The following is a 12,576-nucleotide window of genomic DNA, read 5'->3' on the forward strand; positions in this document are numbered from 1 at the left end:
CAGTCCTTTTCTCAGAAAAGGCATTAACAACCCTTCCTTCCCCCCCCCCCGCCCCCCCTCCCCCCCAGGCACACAACTTGCACTTTTAGGAGCTGAACCAATTAAACTGTGTTCTACAGATGAAACTACCATCTATCTTTGGTTGTTCTCGCTATGATAACTTATGTTGTTTTTGTTTATTATCCTGAATGGTATGCTTTCTTCCCGAATGAGATACTTGACCCAGTCACGACCCCTTGGGAGAGGCATTTACAGATAATGCGATCAATTAACAAGTCTTTAGTTTGTGTTTAGCCCCTTGTTAGACACTAGGAGGGTAACAGAAATATGAGACATGGTTCTTGCCCCCAAAGGAGCTTTTAATCTCATTAGGAACACTAACTCTAATGAAGTACCCCCAAATAATTCTAGACTGTATAAATAAAGTTTATTTTTTATGCTAGGGTTGCAGGGGGATAAAGAACTATCAGAGTTCAAGGAATGAGTAAATAGTGGTCATGGGGCTAAAGTAAACATGCGATGAAGACTAGAGCAGAGAGTAAATATTTGGAAGAAGGGGGAGATTGATTTTAGTAGCTAAGTTGGGAACCAACTATAGAGGAGTCTGAACACTCACAGGCTGTACTGAAGAAGCTAAAATTAAGTCCTCCATTAAGAGCAACCTCGGGCTGCACATAGCCCCAGTTCTAGGAAAAGCTTCAGCTGAAGCCACCCTCGGACCACCCTCGGATCAGCCAATCAAAAGAAATGTGTAACATTCCTGTGGTCTGAGTCAGGGCTGGGAACTGCAGGTAGTTACTGTGTACAAACTAGCCAATCACTCACCGCTTGCCTGAACCCCACGTGGGCCCTTTGAGCTCACCTCATAATTGGTCATTTTCAAGGGATTCTCAAAGGTCATGATTGGGTCCCACCAAAAGTAATGGACACCTCACAGATACTGAATGGTCAAAGCTGTTACCATGGGTGTGTACAATTATGATTGGTGCTTATGTGATGATGCAATACATACAATGTGTGCACTGTAGCACCCCCATCCCTTACCCCATAAAAACCCTGCTCGCTATTGTTCGGGGCTTCACCTTGCTGCCACGACACCGGTAGGCGGGTGAGCCCCTGCTCGAGCTTGTAATAAAGACCCTTTTGTATTTGCATCGGTGCCGGCTCCTTGGAGGTCTCTGGGACTCATAATTTGGGCATAACAGTACTTTAATACAGCAAGTACTCTGAGCCTGTGAAGGTCTCCATGTAGGACAGTGTAATGCTGAGAATGATACATACGTGATGTACCCTATGAATTTAGGGTACATCATCCAACTGAGGAAAACTTTACCTAATTTTACTTCTAAGTCAGGTAAGTCAGACTTGACCTCTATCTACCAGAGGTGGCAGGAAATTCTAACTCAGTAACATTTATAAATTTTTTTTGGCAGGGAGAGCCTTACTAAGAGTCATGTACAAATTGTAAGATGGGAAGATGGCTTCTAGTGTTCAGTACAGAGTGATGGCTCCTGACATGCTCTGTGGTCCTTTCAAAGCAGCCTGCTACCTTTCCCCTTTCTCCAAGTATGAAGACATGCACTTTCTCTGTGCCTCCAACAGCATGATCTTTTCATTTTTTGTCACCTTGGTTATTCTATCATGATTGCTTTTGACATTTGGGGCACTGTGTGAGAGTGGGACATTAGTTCCATATCACTCTAAAACCCCGCTAACCCTGGCCAAGCCACCATCTTGCTGAAAGGAACTATACTTGCTTCATTACTGAGCCAGTCCTGCTTTCCTTAGCCTAAGCTTTAGCTCTCCCTTCAGTTAGCTTATTTCACAAAAACTGGAATGGGGGAATGTGCTCTGAATTGCTCCAAATTTCCATCTGTGGCCCTACTTCACAGAAATTATCTCTAACCTAAACAGCCCAGGCTCAACACAGAAGGCTTTTGGAATTGGACATAAAATCTACCTCTAATTATTTCCCATATCCAGTGATAGAAAGAATAAAGTAAAATTAACATCTCAATAATTACTCTGTCGCAGGTATTTAAGCAAGTTAATTATTGTCAGCAGGATGCATTGGATGAGGAACAACCTGGAAACTAAGATGGTTGAAAGGCTGTGGCAGTAATCCACAGGTGATTGCTGAGGGCCCAGCCCAAGATAAGAGGTGACGTTCTGTGAAATAAATTAATGAGATACACTAACTGAGAGAGAGGGCCATAGTCCAAGGCTGTCAAAGGTGTGGGTCAGACACATTTTAAAATTCTTCAGCATCAGACAATGAGGTAATACTCTTATTAGGAGATCTTGTATAAAAAAGAGTTTGACATCCCATCTCCTTGTTATTTCACTTTCCTCTTCTCCCCACAGCTATTCCTGCTGTGAGATTGGCAAACAAACACGTAAGACCGGGTGCAGTGCTTGTAGCCTGGAGCCGAAGAGAGCAGTTTCTAACAATCGATGCAGCTTCCACACGGGAACTACAACAATTAGTTTCTTTTTTCTCAGACAAGCAGAATTTAGCATAGAAAAGAAGTGGCACTACGTTGAAGTAGTGAGGAGGAGGCAACTTGGGCCAGATAATAGGGCCAGTAGCACTGAACTTGGGAACTGCAGTGAATGTAGGTAATGTACAAAATTATAAGGAAAACCCGTGCCAGTTGAGTTTGGAAGTGGGGATGGAAGGCATCATGAAGAAATTGCCAACTACATGATCACAGAGAATAATTATGAAGAGTTTGATGGAAACGATTTCTCAAAGAGTATAAAGAGAACCTGAAAAGGGGGTCTTTTTTTTCCTACGTACCAAAATGTTTTGAAGAGATTTTTAAATATACTTTCTTATTGCCCTAGGCCTATAAATGGGAACTAATGGAAAGTTGAACCCTGAGCAATATAGAAACTTAACACTTAACTCTTTGGGCTAATATACTTAAAACTCATATTTTGTCTGTAAATGAGTCTTAAAATATATATTTCATGGATAGTATTATTCTCTCATGTGATAGAACTTGACAGAAACAGAAGCCAGGAAAATGCTATCTGGTGTCTTGAGTCCCCAGGCTGCTAAGTACCAGATTTGGGAGGCAGAATATTCAGTGGGGAGTTAATAATTAGGGCTCTCCACAGACATTCTTGTTCTATGCTTATAGCCTGTACTTGTCAACCCGCTTTGAAGTTAGCTAAGGTTTTATTTTGGCCAATGAAATATGAGTGGAAATACCAGAGATGGTTTACTTTCTCCTCTAAGATGGGCTATGTAAGTGACCCTGTGAAACAATGCATGCTCTGTTCCCCCTTCCCACGTGAGAGAAGCCTGTGTTGAGATGAAGTCTGTGTTGATCTGCATGTACAGGGAGCAGAGACCCATTGGCCCGCATTGGAATATACAGTAAGAGTAAGAAAAAAGTTTTTGTGTTCTGTCACTCTATGATTTGCGGACTCTTTCTGCAGCATTGATGAGTCCATTGTGACTCTTATCAGTGGTCTGCAAAACTGGTTTTCGCTTTCGGAGCTTCTAAAATCTTACTCTTTTGGTGAAAAGTTAGACATTTGAAATTAGAACAAAGGTATCAAAGGTAAGAGCAGGTCTAGAATGTGTGGGGGGCAGTTCTAGGACAGCATTCTTGGGAAACTCAAATATCCCAGTGTGAACTGTCACAAGGGAACAGTGGAAGAGTTTCACCAAGTATTTTAGTTTACTTTTAATATCAAAAGGGTCAGAATTTGTGTTTTACTTCATATTATGTATGTCACTATTCCATCTATCATCTGCAAATGGGAAGCATTTCAGAGGAAAAAGAAACTTAATTTAAAGTTTTATTGACCACATATCCTTTCTATAAAGGGTTATAGTAATTTGGTTATGACATCAAGAAGGATAGACATTGGGGTGCCTGGACGGCTCAGTGGGTTAAGCATCTGACTTTTGATTGTGGCTCAGCTTGTGATCTCATAGTTCCCGAAGTGGAGCTCCAGGTCAGGCTCTGTGCTAACAGCAGGGAGCCTGCTTAGGATTCTCTTCCCTTATCTCTCTCTCTTCCCCTCCTCTGCTTGTGTGTGCAAGCTTTGTCCCTGAAAATAAATAAATAAACTTTTTTTTAAAGGACAGAAGATTGCACTATCTAGATGGTTCTGATTTTATCATCAGTTATAGCATCAAATAGGAAGCTGAAGTCTTTTTAACAGATGTATTTTGAAGCGAATGTGGCAATTTGCTGAGAAGGTTGTTATAAAAAATTATTTTAAAATGCATTTCTCCCCAAGTTGTGAATCTATGACTCTTCTGTAAAACCAAAACATATTAAAGATTAAGGTAGCAGTTTCAGAATTGAGGTGCCTACAGATTAGGATGAATTGAATCACTGGGTAAAGTGAACTTACTTTGGATGGACCAGTCTCATTCAAATATTAAGCAGCCAAGAAATATTCAAAAGACAAGAACAGTCTCAAGGATTTCATATTACAAGAGCTGTGCTATTTACGGTAGAACATAATCACTATGAATTATATTTGAGAGACTGAGAGAACATGAGCTCTAAACCTGAAGCCACACAATTATTGTTTCAGGTATGTGTTTCTTTAGACATACTGGGAAAATGAACAATGTTCTCCATGCCTAATAAATTGGATAAAAAAAAAAAAAGAAACACTATCTGGCTTCTCAGACTCAGAAATCTATAATTTCAGTTTCTTGGTAAATTCCATCTAAAATTTCTGGAACTAGTCTCCTGGATGAAAAGGAAAAAGAAAATGAAAGACTTGTCCACACCAAGGCCTGACCATCTGGACCTAGAGTTCAAAGACAGTGCAGGAGAAAGGAATAGGGGCTATACCTGCCAGACCTTGGTAGTGGTGCAATTAGTGCATGTTGATTTGTATATGAATAATCACTAATATTTATTGCATATTGATGAAAAATAGCTTGAACAGCAACTTTAAAATCTGCTACCCTTCACTCTTTTTTTTTTATCGGGAATGTGTTATGGCATTATCACAAAACATCTAGAAAACATCTATTAACATCCTAACACTAATTCCATATGTATGGATGGATACTAGAAGTCATCCTGTGTGGCAAGAGCTAACTACACAAAAGAGGAGGAGCTTCTCAGGACGAAAGATGAAGAGTGCAATTTCTCATTATAATGCTTCTTTATCATTCCTTATCCTTGTCAAATCATATAAGGAGAGGCAGTGTGTACTGAAGGGAAGAGTCTCAGAAACTATACATGTGAATATTCTGTAAGTTTTAGAAATTCCTCTCTAAGCTTGGGGTGGGGTGTTTTTTTGACCCCTGTGCCATGGACTATGTCTGGTGGCCAACAATATCTTTTAGGAGTCTGCTCACTAATCACTAATTGACTTTGTTCATTTTGTTTTGTTTTGTTTTGTTTTGCTTTGCTTTGCTTTGTTTGTTTCTACTTTGTCCTGAAACAGTAGGTTCCCAGATATAGGGTAGAATGAACCCTCACACCATAATTAGAAAAGAGCCCATTAGTGAGATGAGATGCCAGAGTCAATTGCTTTTACTTTCCTCAGAGTGTTGGTTTCTCAGGTATTATTCTCAACAGTGGTACTTTAGACACTGCTGGGAAGCAACCATTCATTGCACAGAAATGTCCTATGAATTGTGTTCCTGAACTTCACTCTACCAATTCCAGTGTCACCTCCAAACACCAGAACACTCCTATAGAATTCCAAATGCTCCCTGGTTAGGAGCAGTATCTGGTTAGAAAATTAATCTACACAGTAATTACTTATAATACCCCCAGAACTGATGAATTGAAAATTTGCACAGAACGTGGAATATATCCAGCATTCCTAGAAGATTAAAAGAATAACAAATGCCAAATCTAATAATACCAAATTTAAAAAAAACACCTCAAAATAGTCAAATTCATTCTTTGAATAAACTTTTGAGACCCTTCCATTAAATTAACACATTTGATCCAAGTTCCTTGTGGCTCACTTCCATAAGCATCACTTAGGAATGCCAAGTGTTTCCTGCAGGAAGAGGCCACAGAGATTTTTCTTTTCTTTTTCAGATGTGTGATGAGCAAGTAAAAAGTGATGTTAGGACTGAAGAATGCTATGTGTGTGTAGAGTGAGTGTACACTTGTGATCTTGTATATTAGCTCATGGATTATATTTTTTATTGCTTACTAGATAAGCACATTCGGACTAAGAAGCAAAATGCTTTACTTTTACGGTAATTGATATACCATCTTCACCTTTTCTTTCTGAGGGCCAGGGTGTCCGTTGGGTGACTGTACCATGTGACTTCTGCATATAAATCACAGCCTGTCACCTGTTATTTAATAGCTAGCAGTGCTGACTGAATAACACTAAGATTCTGTAAAATTGTTCCCTTTAGCCTTGGGTGTTCCCCATAGAGGTAATTGTCTAGGAAATAAATATCCTGGACAAAGAACAAGAAGTTACAGACCTAGGAACATCTTTTAATGTCTTATAAGTTAACTTTCATTTGTGCTGAAATGTCTGGTTCTTCAATCTTTAGAGTTATTTTTGTAAATTTTCATCACATGTAAATGGATTTACATAATTTGTTTTCAATTAAAAGACCCTGAAATTCTCATTGGTCATCTATAATGACCACGGAGGCTACCGGTTACTCAGACCTTCATTTTTTTCCTTTTCCAGCAGGTTTTTCAGCATCCAAGTAATATATTACATACAAGGAAAAACACTGTTGCAAAACCAATTTGCTAAGGGGCTTGTAAAATCCAGCTTTAAAAAGGTACTGAGGCATCAAAGCAAAGGACCAAAGAACCAGATATTTTTATCAGTTTCTCAAGGTCAAACACATTACTAATTCATCAAATATCTCTTTCTGCTAAAGTTATTTGAAAAGCAAACAACCTGTTCTGTGCAGATGTTGTACTTAATAACTCTAATGCTTCAAGAAAAAAGACAGGGATGGAACAAACAGAATTTTCTACTGCCGTAAGAAATGCCTTCATGTCTGAAAAACACTTGCATCATTAATAAATACTTTGAATATTCTTAATAATAAAACCTGAGAAATTTTGACTGTGGTAGTTTTAGCTTATTATCTCTTACGTCAGTTATGTCTGCTGGTTTAGAGGACAAACCATTACAAATTCTAATTGTAAAGAAGATTGAACTTTCTGTCTAATGTGTCTTGATTGTCCTTGCCTTAGAAATAGAAGTTGCTCTATTTATGCCTTTATACAGATTAATTGTGGCTGATCTAGTTCCTTGAATGGAAAGCAAAATTGGCAGGGCAGGGGTGTGTGTGTCTGGAAATCTATTATAGTTTCTTCACTGACTAGCTTCTCAGATTCTGGCCACAGGACTTTCTTTTTCCAGCCTTACAAAGTGAAGCCTTAGAAATTGATGACTCCAAAGTACCCTTTAGTTTACATTTCTGTTTCTAAATTTATTTAGGACTATTTCATAACAGCTCTACTCCATGCATATAATAAAACTATGCTAGGTATTTTGTTTGAGAAATGATTTCCAAAAACATTAGCATAAATTTATGAATAGATTCCTCTATTTTGCATATGGAGATTGAAGCAAGATCTAAACAGGTGTAATCGTTAATTTTTTGTGTCAACTTGACTAGGACAAGAAGTGCCCAGATTAAACAATATTTCTGGGAGTGTCTGTGAGGGTGTATCTAGATGAGATTAACATTTGAATCAGTGGACTCTGTAAAGTAGATTGTCCTCCCTAATTTGTATGGGTGTCAACCAATCTGCTGAGGACCTTAAGAACAAAAAAGGAAGAGGGAGGAGGAATCTGTCCTTATTTGCTGCCTGCTGCCTGTTGGAGCTGGTACGTTGGTCTTCTGCTCCCAGACTGGGATTTACACCATTAACTCCCCTGGTTCTCAGGCCTTCAAATTCAGACTGGAACCACACCACTGACTTTCCTGGATCTCCAGCTTGCAGACCAGACTCTGTGACTTCTCACTTCTCAGCCTCTATATTCTTGTGAGCCAATTTCTCATAATAAAGCCCTTTATATATATATATATATATATACATAAATTTATATATATAAAAATATATATATAAAATAATAAATAAATAAAAATATATTTTTTTTTATATTTATATTTATATATAAAATAATAAATAAATAAAAAAATAAAAATATATTTATATATATATAAACATTTCCCTCCTTTTTTTCATGCCTTCACCCCAGGACAAGGAACCTAGGCAGGCTCGTTAGAAGAAGCAGTGGATGATAAACCATACTTGAGTACATACTTGTGTATCACACATAAATCAAGTATCAACAAACTCTACCCAGTGGAGAAATCAACTCCTCCAACTCACTGCTTCACAAAATCAGCTGCTTTCCATTTATATTCTGTGCAAAAAAAAAAAAAAAGTCATTTTAATCTGTTCTATTAGGCTATTGTCTGCAAATTAGTGCTTGTCTTTGTCTTTAGAGGCCTTCAAGGGCATGGATTATGAATGCATCTTGTTTTGTATATCACCTACCATCCTACCACATGAAGGTAGACACATGTATTTTCAATGATAAGGATGACAATAAAGCTGCCTAGATTTTGTGTTAGGACACTTTGACCATATATTTCTGAGTAACATTCGGGAAAATAGTTTCCAGATTTCTCTGCCTGAAGCCTTAACAAAGAGCAAAGGGTAAATATTCACAGGCACCATGGAATTCAATAGAAGGTAAATGTTCATAATCAGTTCTGCTTCAACTCTCTGGATTTACTGTCTTTAATGAACCTGACAGAATCAAGAATTTGTGTGTACTGCACAGACTTAATCTACATTCAGGGTTATCTTTCTTTGTGTCTGGCTAAGTCAGATATCTATTTTCAACAGACTCTGGCCAGCATTTCCCATCATTTTTTACAACAGATTCTATTTCCTGTTAGTGACACATTTGAATGTAATATCCAGACAGGAGCTTGCCAAAGTGTAATCCACATTATCCTAATGGCAGTCCTGAAATTGCAGGAGAGGAGCATAGTAAGTGTTGTATCACCAAGAGAAGAGGCAGAAAGCTCGCAGAAAGATACTGACAGGCATTATTCTTCTCAGTGTCCCCTTGGACATGGGGAAATCTTGAGTTTTGTAAAAAAAAAAAATTGCTCACCTGGAATGTCTCCCAGTGACACAAACAACCATTACTTAGGTTAAGTACTTACGTACTTAAGTATTAAGTAATGCTTGTTTCTCGTCTGGAAAAATGAAAAATTTCTCTTAGAATATGGAAATAAATACATTTATACAGAGCCATGATCATAGTCTTGATGGGCCCAGGGACTAGATTAGTAATTCTCAAAGTCAGGCTCCTAGACTAATACCATTGTCATCATCTGGAACTTGCTAGAAATGCACATCCTTGGGCCCCACACAGAGCTACTGAATCAGCATTTCTGAGGATGTGCCCAGTGACCTGTGTGTTAAGAAAACTTCCAGGTGAGGGGCGCCTGGGTGGCTTAGTCGGTTGAGTGTCCGACTTTCTCTTAGGTCATGATCTCGCAGTTCGTGGGTTCGAGCCCTACGTCGGGCTCTGTGCTGACTGCCAGCTCAGAGCCTGGAGCCTGTTTCAGAGTCTGTGTCTCCCTCTCTCTCTGACCCTCCCCTGATCACGCGCGCTCTCTCTCTCCTAGAAATAAATAAAAATATTAAAAAAAAAAAAAAAACTTCCAGGTGAATCGGGTGCACAGTAATGTTTGCAAAGCACTAACTATATTGTGTGCCTTTAGCCTATTTTCTTAAAATATCTGAGCTATATCTTTATTATGTAAAAGATAACCTTAAAAATAATAAAAATAAATAACATTTAAAAAAATTAAATGTAAAAACTTGTAAAAAAATAACCATTAAAGATTCACTAGCTTTATTATGTATTTCATATATTGAGTTATAGCATAAAATGTCATATCAATGGCTCAGTTTTTATGTTTTCCTTTAATATTATCTGCTTCCATAAGAAGGGGCCAAATTTGAAAAAGAAAATGTTTTATTGATTTTTGTTCAGCCTAAGCCAAGGATCTATGAAGGAACTATGATCGATCTCTAAATGGTGGTTCTATTCTCTATTTTGTCTTTATATTGGCCTGATCTGTTTACCCGTTGTTGGTTTTCTTCATGACCTTCAACCAGTCACTGAGCTGCATAGATTGCAGAATCCTAGACAGGTTTCCTTCCTGAGCTAAATCATCTCAGGGAATGGTGTCAGTAAGTACATGATCACCTGAAATATTTTGAACTAAAGGAGAAAAGAAACGCAAGCTAAGATACAACCCCCAACCCCACACCATCCCCAGATCCCAAATGCTTTCATGATCCAGTAAAATTCAAAACTGCTGTGAAGTCGTGGGGCACTGAGACACCCCTGCAGGTGATAGGTCACTCAAGCTTCAAGTCTCAGAATCACCTCATCTTAGGCCCTCCTGCTGTTTCATCCACATGTTCCTTCAATCTCTCTCTTCAGACTGATAACACTTCACCTTGTCCTGCAAGAATTTCCTTTTTATTCAGATTCTTCCATAACAGTGCCTCATATCTATTTGGAAATTGGCTTTATCATCACCTTCAGTTTTAATTACTTGAAAATTTCTTTGGAGGTTTAGATGAAATATTCCAGCCTTAACTGCTATGTCAGCTTCTATATAACATTTCTGGGTTTGTTCGATTGGCTGGTTGTTTTTGTTCTGGAGATTCGATTACATTCCTGTTTTCCCTTCTGCTTGTATCATATACCTACTTACCTGCCCACTTATTTCCTCACAAATAATCACTCTGCCTCATCTTTCTTGCATGTGCCTGTTGTCCTGCTTGCCTGGTTCTGACTTCAGCCTTGCTGTGATATATGTATGGACATATGTACATAGATCAGTGTTAATACAATTCAACAGATTCCGGTGTCATTGAAGGTGTCTTGTTCCATCATGTAGTTTTCTGGGGTTTTCTTTTAATTAGGGAAATTTTTTACTTGGTAACATTTCTGTACCAAACGGGAATCCTAAGGTACCCTACTGTGTGCAGAAGCTCTTTTCATTTGAGTTCACATCCTTTTAATTTGACATTGTGTTGCCACTCATTTCTTTTTTACAGACTAATTTTGACTGATTACCAGAAAGATTAATGAACGAAATCTGGCTATAATTTTGGCTGTATTTTTTTTTCTCTTTGCTTGGCAGATCTCAGTAGCCCAGTGGTCACAGGTGTACATGGCATAACTATGACTGTACATGTTTCTGGCTAGCGCCAAGGCTCCAGGCTGACCTCCTGTCTAAGAAGCAGTTATTCTGAAGCTCAGATGATAATCAAAAATGAACTCAGTTCAACTTAGTGCTGAATGTATAGACAGTTCTGTAGTAATTATTATTTTTAATCATATCTAGTTGTCTTGCCTTGGGAAATAAAGAAAGGAGAGCAAGTGTCAGGTTGTTTATGAAGAGCAAGTACTGTGATTAAAAATCAAGATCAAAAACCTCTTACAGGTCAGGAATATCTGATCACAGAAATATTTTGGTTTCTAGTATAGCTAAACTTTATTTATCTCCCCAGGAAAGCTTTGTGCTGATAATAACTGGGCCCCTGATTCTCTAAGTGAGTGTTGGAAAAAAGGAGGGTAAGAAAAGACTAGAAATCTCTTCTGAACTACTAGACTTGTGGGGATGGACCAGCGTGGCTGTGATTCTTTGGGACATTAGAGGTGAAGGAGAAAAAACTTTATGATGACAGAACAGTTTTAATAAAGCTAGACTGCCACATCATATGTGGCTGATTAATGACTTTTAATAGTCATTTAATAGTCATTAAATAGTAGCATTTAATAGTAGCATGATTAAATGACTTTTTGAGACTGGATATGGTCTAGACTAGCACCATACTAGAGAAATATAATATGAACCACATATGTAATTTTAACCAAATTAAGATATATAAACTGATGAAATTGATTTCAATAATATGTTATGTACCCAAATATAGATAGAATTATTATTCACTATATAATCAATGTAGAAAGCTTACAATGAAATATTTTCATTTATTTTATTTGAGCTAACTTTTTGAAATCCAGTGTGCACTTCAAACTTATAGCACATCATTTTAGTTCAGAATAACCATCATTCAGGTGTTTAATAAGATATGTGTCTAGAGCTTCCCTATTGGACAGTACAGGTCTAGATGTCATAGCTTTCTCTGTTGGACAAGCAGCTGAAAAAAAGGGCCCAATTATGGTCCAAGAAGAACACCCAGTGCTACCTGTATCTATTCTAATAAACAAATAAATAAACATTACACGTAACTATTATGATTTGGGAAAATAGTTAATGCCACATCTTTGTTTTATGATAGGCTCAATAAATCATTATCTTTCTAGCCTTATAATGCCTGATATCATGAATTTTGTATTTGCTTGCCCATGTGGCAAGGTTAGAGACAACAGGAGCAAACAGTGTCTCCAGAGCTAATTCTTTTAGTCAACTTGATTGTCTGGAAAAATATTCTGTATCTTAAAAGCTCAAATGGGCTTTGCCTACATGTAATACAATGTGCAGTTATAACATTAAATGTAAAATCCACCAGT

General features: G+C 37.9%; 1 long non-coding RNA gene across 1 annotated transcript; it reads left to right on the forward strand.

Moving 5' to 3' along the window:
• Nucleotides 1-1,163: 1,163 nt before the first annotated feature.
• Nucleotides 1,164-2,786, forward strand: LOC120224728. The gene is made up of 3 exons (XR_005526650.1): nucleotides 1,164-1,354; nucleotides 1,434-1,566; nucleotides 2,365-2,786. It is a non-coding gene; the product is annotated as an uncharacterized LOC120224728 (long non-coding RNA).
• Nucleotides 2,787-12,576: the final 9,790 nt, after the last annotated feature.

Source organism: Hyaena hyaena, unplaced genomic scaffold, assembly GCF_003009895.1.
Source record: "Hyaena hyaena isolate Hyena2069 unplaced genomic scaffold, ASM300989v1 scaffold_1234, whole genome shotgun sequence".
Classification (NCBI taxonomy): domain Eukaryota; kingdom Metazoa; phylum Chordata; class Mammalia; order Carnivora; family Hyaenidae; genus Hyaena; species Hyaena hyaena.